An 8640-nucleotide genomic window follows, 5' to 3' on the forward strand; every position below is an offset into this window, starting at 1 on the left:
TTCGCTTGTAGCTATACAATTTTACATGATAAAACAACGCGTTCAAATTATTGAAAATATTATGGAAATGGTCAATATTTAAGAACAATATATCGTAAAATTCGTGATTTTTTTTGGTGAAAATAATCGTCCGAAAGAGTCGACAATTCAAATGTTGTTGAAATAATTCCAAGCAACTGATTCTGTGATCGATAGAAAAAGGATTGGCAGACCAGACTTGGGATTTTTGAGCAGTAAAGACTATGTGAATAAGCCAACAATGAGCTCAGAGCTGAAACACAACATTCGGATTGAGATTGCAGAACTCAATGCGTTAATGTGTGAGCGAGTCATTGAAAACTTTAGTTCTCGTATGACAACCTGTAGATGTGCTCGCATTTAAATAATTTAAATTCATTTTTCACAAATTATGGTTTGAAATAAAAATTAGTTAAACCTTCATTTTTTTAATTTTATTTTTAATTTTTTTAATTTTATTTTTAATTTTTTTAATTTTATTTTTAATTTTTTTTTTAAACAATATCTAGGCGCGTCTTTTGAAATACCCTTTAATACGAAGTATTTTCAAATTTAAATTTATATATTAATTCTACTGAAAGCGGTAATCAGATCAAAATTTTAGTGCAAATATTTTTGCGGTTAACCCTTTAACTATTTGCAGCTAATCATGAAATGACAATTTTTCATGACAATGAGACAAATTATCGCATATTTCCAAGTATCATCGTCATAAAGATAAAAAAAAAGTTGCGCCCTTGTTACTCATTAACACATCAGCTGTATTTTTATTTCGAAGATGGCGAAATACAAATCTTTTAAAAAATATAAATTTTAGAAAACTCGTTTGTCTAGGCACTTTATTTATTTATTTGTTTATACAAGTGCTAACTTTTATATAGCTAAAATAAAAAAAATCCTACCATAAATTATGAATAAAGGTTAAATTTCTTAAAAACTCAACACAGAATACTTGATTTTTTGTCATCATTTTTTAGTTCATTTTACAGCGTTCGAATTTTAAGCTATTTGCGTCGATTAGACCCGTCTTCACACGAATATAATGACTCAGACAGAAACAGTTTTTCAAATCAATATAAAAAATAGTTAAAATGTTACAACCATACATTCAGTGCTCTTTGTGCTTCTAACAGATTTGGCGCTTTACAGCGTTTCATATTTGCATGAGCTGCAGTAAAATCCAATGGTCTGTAATCAACATTACATGGCCTGTAATTAACATTAGCATACATATTTCCCGTTGATAGGCAAATTTTGAATGAGTAACATTTGTACAAACATAACAAAATCATTATTCGCGATTTTTGTTGTTGTAATTTTAGTTATACGTACATGCGTGTACATATGTACAATTGACACACTTCCCACCCCTGGCACTATACAAATACTAGGAATTTATTATTAAGGGATACTTTTTTGCTAAAGTTTTCGATTTTAATTTCCGTATGCTTTAAAGCGAGATTTTTGTTGTTCTTTTAATGACTATGCGCAATATTTTAATTAACGTCATTTAATCAAATAATGCATGACATTGAAAATGTGGTTTTAAATATTTGCTTTAAAAGCAATAGTAATTAATCATCAACATAAATAAAGTCACAAAAGTGCAAAGAAAAGAATAAATATTTTATACCTAAAAATAAATGCATTCAAGCGAACTGAAATGTAAATGAAGCAGACAATTTTCAGTTAATCTTCCAAATGTATTTTGTCGACTTGAAAATGCTTCCCTTGTGAAGCGATGTAAAATATAAGCTGCTCGCTGTTTTTTTTTTAAAGTTCTATAAATCGAAATTTTTGAGTGAGTTCCGCTTTATTAAAAACAAATAAATAATTGGCGCGCACACTTCTGTAAGTGTTTGGCTGCTTTATTAGAAAGATTAATTTCTGAGAAGTTACATACTTTTCGAGCACACCTCGTATTATATATGTTTTTAAAGAAACCCTCATCATTTGCTCACATTTTTCTATTTTTGAGCAAATTTTTATATGTAAGCGATATGTCCGATAAGCGAGTATCAGAAAATGGAAATGGAAATGGTAAATAGAAAAAATCATACAGTGGCAAGTCTGATGACTATGGCGGCTAATCGCTGATGTTTGTGGTTTATTTTTCCTTAAAGTTCGGCATGGTTCGCGCGATACATTGTACGCAGAGTCGTTAAAATGACTAAGTGGCTACTTGTCGCTATTCACTTTTTACCCTTCCGGAAGAAATTCATGAATTAGCCCACCTCTTATATGAAAGAATTTCGGATTCCTGGTAGAAGTTTGACTGAAAGTATACTGGCTTCAACTAATAAGCATTAAGAGTGTAATTTTTCATATAATTTAAAATACATGAATTATTTTGTTGATGATTTTCTTCGAGTACCTAACTGCTATTAGCTTAGTGCTAAACAGTAAAGAAACACGCTGAAACAAAAAACGTGACGCAAAACCACTGAAAACCAGTTCGAATTTGCACTAGAAAATATTGATAAGAAATGGATAAAAAACATTCCTCATAAATTTTTAATGAAGTAACATCCCTCAGCTAGTAAGTTTCTGGTTAGTGGTGGGAAAATGTGCTCCTCGGCGTTGAACAAAGATGGCGATGACGCTTAAAAAGATCTCTCGATTTGGCACCTATCGAGTAATGCACGGGAACTCAGTGGATAGGCTAAGTTCAGAGGGGGTTGTCTGCGCTTGGTATAAATTGCCAGCTTAGCTTCGCAGAGGAGAGACAATTGACGACATTTTTTTGATTTTCACCCAAGCCGGAAAATTGTATAAAACCATGTAAGAGAAAAGGAATTCAATTGACTTTTCCCTAGACAGTTGGTTCTACTTATAGTCATCCGTCTACGCCATATGTCACCGAAACAATCCGGATTCAAATTCGGCTAAAGATTGTCAAAATGACAGCAGTACTCACCGAAAACTTATAAGGGTATGTATGTTTTATGTTGCTACAAGAACAATAAGAATTGGTGTCGGCAGCATACGAACTATTTTACCACTCTCGCTTTCACAATCTTCGAAGCCTTTGCTGGGCGATTCCATGTCAAGTGATTTGCCAAGTATTTTGGATTTATCAATGCTTCTAAAAATTCGTTCATTTATATGCTTGAATATAGTAGCATCTTGAAGCAAATCTCCCCTTCCTTCTCTGTTATTCGCACTGACCTCTCCATCCGCAAACTGTGCTTTGAGGGTTGTACTAGGGCTATCGGTACGGATATAGATACCTCTGTTTTCATTAACGGATCCAAAATGGAGTTTGAAGTGGGAACGGGGGTTTACTCTAAATCAGCCAGCATTTCGATCTCCTTTAAACTGCCGGAAACAAGCAGTGTTTTTAAAGCAGAGGTCATCGCGATCCTGCAGGTATGCAAAATGCTTCGGGATCGCTGTTGGGAGGGAGACATTAATATTTTTTCCGATAGTCAAGCTGCAATCAAGGCACTGTCGTCGCCGTATTGCAGCTCTCTTCTCGTGAACTCCTGTAAGGAGGAACTCAAACGTCTCGAACGTGCAGGAAACATTTGCCTTATCTGGGTTCCTGGGCACAGGAATATAGAGGAAAATGAAATTGCCGATGAGCTTGCCAGGAAGGGGTCGACAGAACCGGTTCCAGCTGTCCCCTTCGCAGACATCGGTATCCCCTTGGCCGTCGTTAAAGTGAAACTACACAATTTCTTTCTAAAGCGCAAGACAGATGGAGGTCTGTCTCATCGTGTGCTATTTCAAAAGCACTATGGCCCCAATACGATAGAAATAGAACGCTTAAAGGGGATCCCCCGCCATTCAATTTCCAAACTCGTTGTGGTGTTCACTGGTGACTGGGTGATCGGCACTCATGCGGAGAAGCTTGGAATTCCGTACAACCCCTATTGCAGAAGCTGTGTGGATCCTGCAGAGAAAGAGACTGTGGTACACTTTCTCTGTAAATGTCCGACTCTGGCGGCTAGGCGCTTGAGATTCCTTAGCGTGCCCTTTGGGGATGACTTGAAGAAATTCTCCAGCCTAGATCCTTTTTCTCTCCTCCGTTACATCAATAGCACTGGATGGCTGTAGACGGTTTTCTCTCCTCTCGAAATCCTTTCACAGGTAGTGGTCCACATTATGGTATCAAAACGGCACGTAAGTGCTACTTGTAGTGTACCTGGGGTACTCTTGCCATCTTAGCTACCTACCTACCATGCTTGAGTAAAATAAGAAGTGTACTGAAGAAATTGAAAAAAAAAAATTTGTTATTTTTTCTTATTAAGGACGCACAAATCAGTACTGTAAATCAAAGATGGACTAGTACGAAAACATATGAAATCGCTAGGCAAACATGGCCAAGGCTAAATCTACGTCTGTCTACGAATATTATAAAATTGAGTACACTTCAAATCAGGACCTTAGTAGGGGCCCTCACAGGACATTGTCTCTGTCGTAGCTACAGGAATGAGAAGGAATTGGAAACAATTTAACTCCTTTTTGGCACATGCCCAGCTCTAGCCCGAAGCAGGAACCGATATTTAAGATCCTACTTCTTAATGAATATAGATTATCTATGTTCATTTTACGCTTTGTCAAAAGCTCAGGATGGTTCAATATGGAAAGGGAAATGTAGCCCAGCCCCTGCGGCTCACAACGGATCCATTTCGTAGTCTAAGTGGTATCGCTGACTCTATGTGCGATGCGGCTGCCAAACCTAACCTATCCTAGTTATTTTTGAGATCTGTGAGAATTTTTTTTTTTTAATTAGGATACAATTTTTTAGAACGGATTATATTTTTTGGTTCAAAACTTTTGGGAAATCTACTTTTTATTTGTGTCTTTTGTGAGAAGCACCTTTTTGAGATATTTTTTCATAAAAGGATGTCCATTAATTTTCGAATTATGTTCAAATACCCGCAGTAAATCAGTGCAAAATATTTTTCCAGCGAAGCGTTCGATATCGATAACTATGGTTTGACAGCTGAGAACGGCATTTCTGCTCAGTAAAGTTTGGCAAGTCATCATGAATCGTTTAACGCCAGAACAACGCTTCCAAATTGTGGAAATTCATTTTGAAACAAATAAATCTGTTCGCGAATTTCATAGAGCGAAGTATTAAAGAACACGCCGGAATGTGCGTTCTTACGACACTCGGTTCTACGTTACCGAAATGACCCCGATTTATATCCGGCCAAGGATCGTCACTGTAGCAACATTCCGCGCACATATATGAGGAATGCATATGCTACTACAACAACAACAACAACATCGCCGAAATTTCGATTCGCCGTAGTTCTCAACTTGTTGGCCTTTGTCCATCGACTACGCGAAAAAGGTTACGTAAGGATCTAAGCTTACGTGCCGATAAAATACAGTTCGTGCAAGAATTGAAGCCAAATGGCAATTATTTCCACTGATTGAGCTACATTTAGATTTATTATTCAGATTTATCGGAAGAAGTACTCCAAAATTGGGCCGACTGAATGGCCAAATAACTCGTAGCCGCGGCGGATATATGCCGGATATCAAAGTAAAAAAATAAATGCCATGAAATTATCTAACAGATAAAAACAAACAATAAAATAAAAATTATTCTAACAATATTCCCGTTTTCTATTATGATTTTAAGTTCCCAATCTCTTAAAAAACACCCGTTGCAACTGTATGCACTTGCTGCGACGCTCCGATCCATTTCACTGATTCACTTTCAGTTTGAACCGCACAGGCTTCCCTCCAGCGAAATTCTCTATTTGAATCGGATGCAGTTATATGGCTACTTACTTGCGTAGTAACTGTTAAGAAGGTAAATATTTACTCCAATAGCCAAGTGGCAATTAGGGCCCTAGGGATGGTGTACCCGAAAAACAGGGAATGCCTGGTCTCACTTTCGATTGCATCAGAATTCTTCGACATTAAGATAATCTGGATAACTGGTCATAGTGAGATTGCTGGAAACTGCAAAGCCGGCGAGCTGGTCAGACAAGGGACCTGTGAGGTAGTCGGCCCGCAAAAGGATAGGATCGGGATCCCCTTGACAACTTGCGCTCTGCTCCTGGAAAGATGGGCTTTGCACCAACTAAGCGAGCGCTGGGCAAGTACACAGACGTGTAATGTCGCGAAATCTTTCTGGCCACGTTTGGATCGGAGGAGTTCGAGGGATATTCTGAGGATGACAAAATCTCAGCTCTCAAATTTTGTGCGCAACACGGGGCACTATCCGCGGGGTCTACATACATGCCGCAAGACTCAGAATTACTTCGAGTCCTTTTTGCATCAGCTGTATGGAGGATGATGTGGAATCATCTCAGCACCTGCGCCTTAGCTGCCCCGCTCTCGTGGGACTAAGATTTAAGCATCACTTCTTTCCTACACCTGCTGAAAAATCCGATGAACATCATCAGCAGCACAAAACGGCTAACACAACCGCAAATTAGTCACCGTTCCTAGTCCACAAATACTCAATCCTCTCCACCCCTCTCCTTTTCGTCCTATCGTTTTTTCCTTCACCTATTTTTCCCTCTTGCAATAATATCACAAAGGATGAACCAAACTTCGTTCGTCCAAGTGGGCCCACTCTCTGGGCAACCATTACTATCTAACCTATATGGCAACTTGTATGACTACCTGATCTAAATAAATAAATAATTGGCGCGGTGTTGGTTCTTAGTTGTTTGGTCGAGCTCCTCCTCCTATTTGTGGTATGCGTCTTCATGTTGTTCCACAAATGGAGGGACCTACAGTTTCAAGCCGACTCCGAACGGCAGATATTTTTTATGAGGAGCTTTTCCATTGCAGAAATACACTCGGAGGTTTGCCATTGCCTGCCAAGGGGCGATCGCTATTAGAAAAAACTTTTTCTTCATTTTGGTGTTTCACAGAGACTCCAGCCTACACTCTCTCCGAATTCTAAACGATAGTCACGCACCAACCCATTCGGCTACGGCTATCTGCTCAGGGGAACTACCGGCATCGGGTGTATTCTATCAGATCGAAACATCGATGTAGATGGTAATATCACTTCACCCCGTTCTTCTCTAGTCCGAAACTGCATAAGAAGTCCCACGTTGGTAGGTTAATTTCCAAAGATTAGTTACTAAGGCCACCTTTAGGAGTATAGAGTTGGACGTTAATTGGGTAGATCAGTTCAACTTTATAATTCTAGTTAGTCGCCTTTCTTCAAATGTTTTTATCATATTTTAGCTATATTTATTTTTATCATACTTCCTTTTCTAAACAATGAACTTACATACATAGAATTTTATAATGCAGAAATTTTGAATTTCACTACGTTGTGATATTACTCATTGTCTTTGCTACACCAAATTGCCCAATTAAATTATACTACTTTAAAGCACTAAATTTTATATAAGTAAATAACAGTACATGAAAAATTGTGCCAATAAAAATTGATTATAACGGTTTATTAGGATTATAAAAAAATAACTAAAATTAAGCGCTTTGTTTACCGCCACGCGCCAAGTATGTCTAAAATTGAGTGTTGTAAAACGGTGTTTTTACTATGCTCTGTCTTTTATAATACTTTAATAATCTCGTTGCTGCAGAAGGTAAACAAAACTTAAAAAATTATAATTAAAAAAAAAATTTCGATCATTACTAATAATAAATTTTAATTGTAGTTATAGAATTGTATGTATTTGCTCACTTGTGCTTATGTGTCCGTTAAAAACGTTCAGCCGTTTTTTGTTTTTAAATTTTTACTAAAATTTTCAGTTTTTGAATTTTCTTTGCTTTGGCTTAATTCTTTTATAATTTTTTTTTTAAGTTGGTTTCTCGATGCGTTATTTAAGAAGCAAAATTGGTTTCAACCAAATTTTAAAAAAATTGAATTTTATTAAATTTTTAAATTTTATTAGCTTCTTCCTGCATCTTTTCTTTGAAACAATTTCAACACCACCTTTTAAAATACTTAATTCACGCAGTCACAAATACACACGCACTTGTTCACCTTTTTAAAACGATCCACTCTCAAACAAGGCAGCGTTTGTTTTTTCTTTCGTCCAAGTTCGTCCTCTTGCCAATATATCTTGTTGGTCACCAACTTTATATGGTACCGCACACGCGTTTCGATTATTTTTTATTGTGTTGTCTACTTTTTTACTGGATTTTCGTTCATCTGTGACGCGCGACTTTTTCTTGATGTGTTGTTAACGATAGCACGATCGTTTGGTGACTGATATCGCTACAACGGTGTTGGCGAAAATTATGACTACTCTCTAAGCTGCGAAGCTGCTGCTAAGCTGCAAGCGTCAAATGACGATGCTTTCATGAAACAGCTGTGTGCATGTGCTGCCAGCAAAGCTGCTACTCTGCAGCGCAATAAACTGGCGGTCAGTCAGGTGAATCGCCGAATAAGGTGGCTGACGTAGAGTGGTATGTGGCAGCGGCTTATGAGTGATTGATGTATGAACTGATGAAGGTAATGTAATTGAGCAGCGTGTACGTTGAGGGAAGTAATGAGCGTTTACAAAGTTTTGTACATTATTGGAATGTTGCACGGTGTGTCAAGTTGAGAAAAATATGGACTTAAAGTTTTGTTTATTTGAGAAAACTTGTGGAAATTTGGTGATTCAAAAAATACGCGTATTTATAAGTTATAGATTACTTTTTTCCAGATAGAACTACAACATTTTT

At 37.2% G+C, this 8640-nt stretch overlaps 1 protein-coding gene across 2 annotated transcripts in view; it reads right to left on the reverse strand.

The window, feature by feature from the left end:
• The window catches only part of LOC129245582 (proton-coupled amino acid transporter-like protein pathetic), a 65720-nt gene extending 57552 nt beyond the window's left edge, over nt 1–8168 (reverse strand). Inside the window, exon 1 of one of the 2 annotated variants that reach the window (XM_054883841.1) lies at nt 7955–8168. The gene's annotated coding sequence lies outside the window, so the exon portion shown is untranslated. Of the gene's footprint in view, nt 1–7651 lie in introns of both variants that reach the window. The other variant, XM_054883840.1, reaches the window with a different exon arrangement.
• Between the last annotated feature and the right edge of the window lie 472 nt (nt 8169–8640).

Source organism: Anastrepha obliqua, chromosome 4 (assembly GCF_027943255.1).
Source record: "Anastrepha obliqua isolate idAnaObli1 chromosome 4, idAnaObli1_1.0, whole genome shotgun sequence".
Classification (NCBI taxonomy): domain Eukaryota; kingdom Metazoa; phylum Arthropoda; class Insecta; order Diptera; family Tephritidae; genus Anastrepha; species Anastrepha obliqua.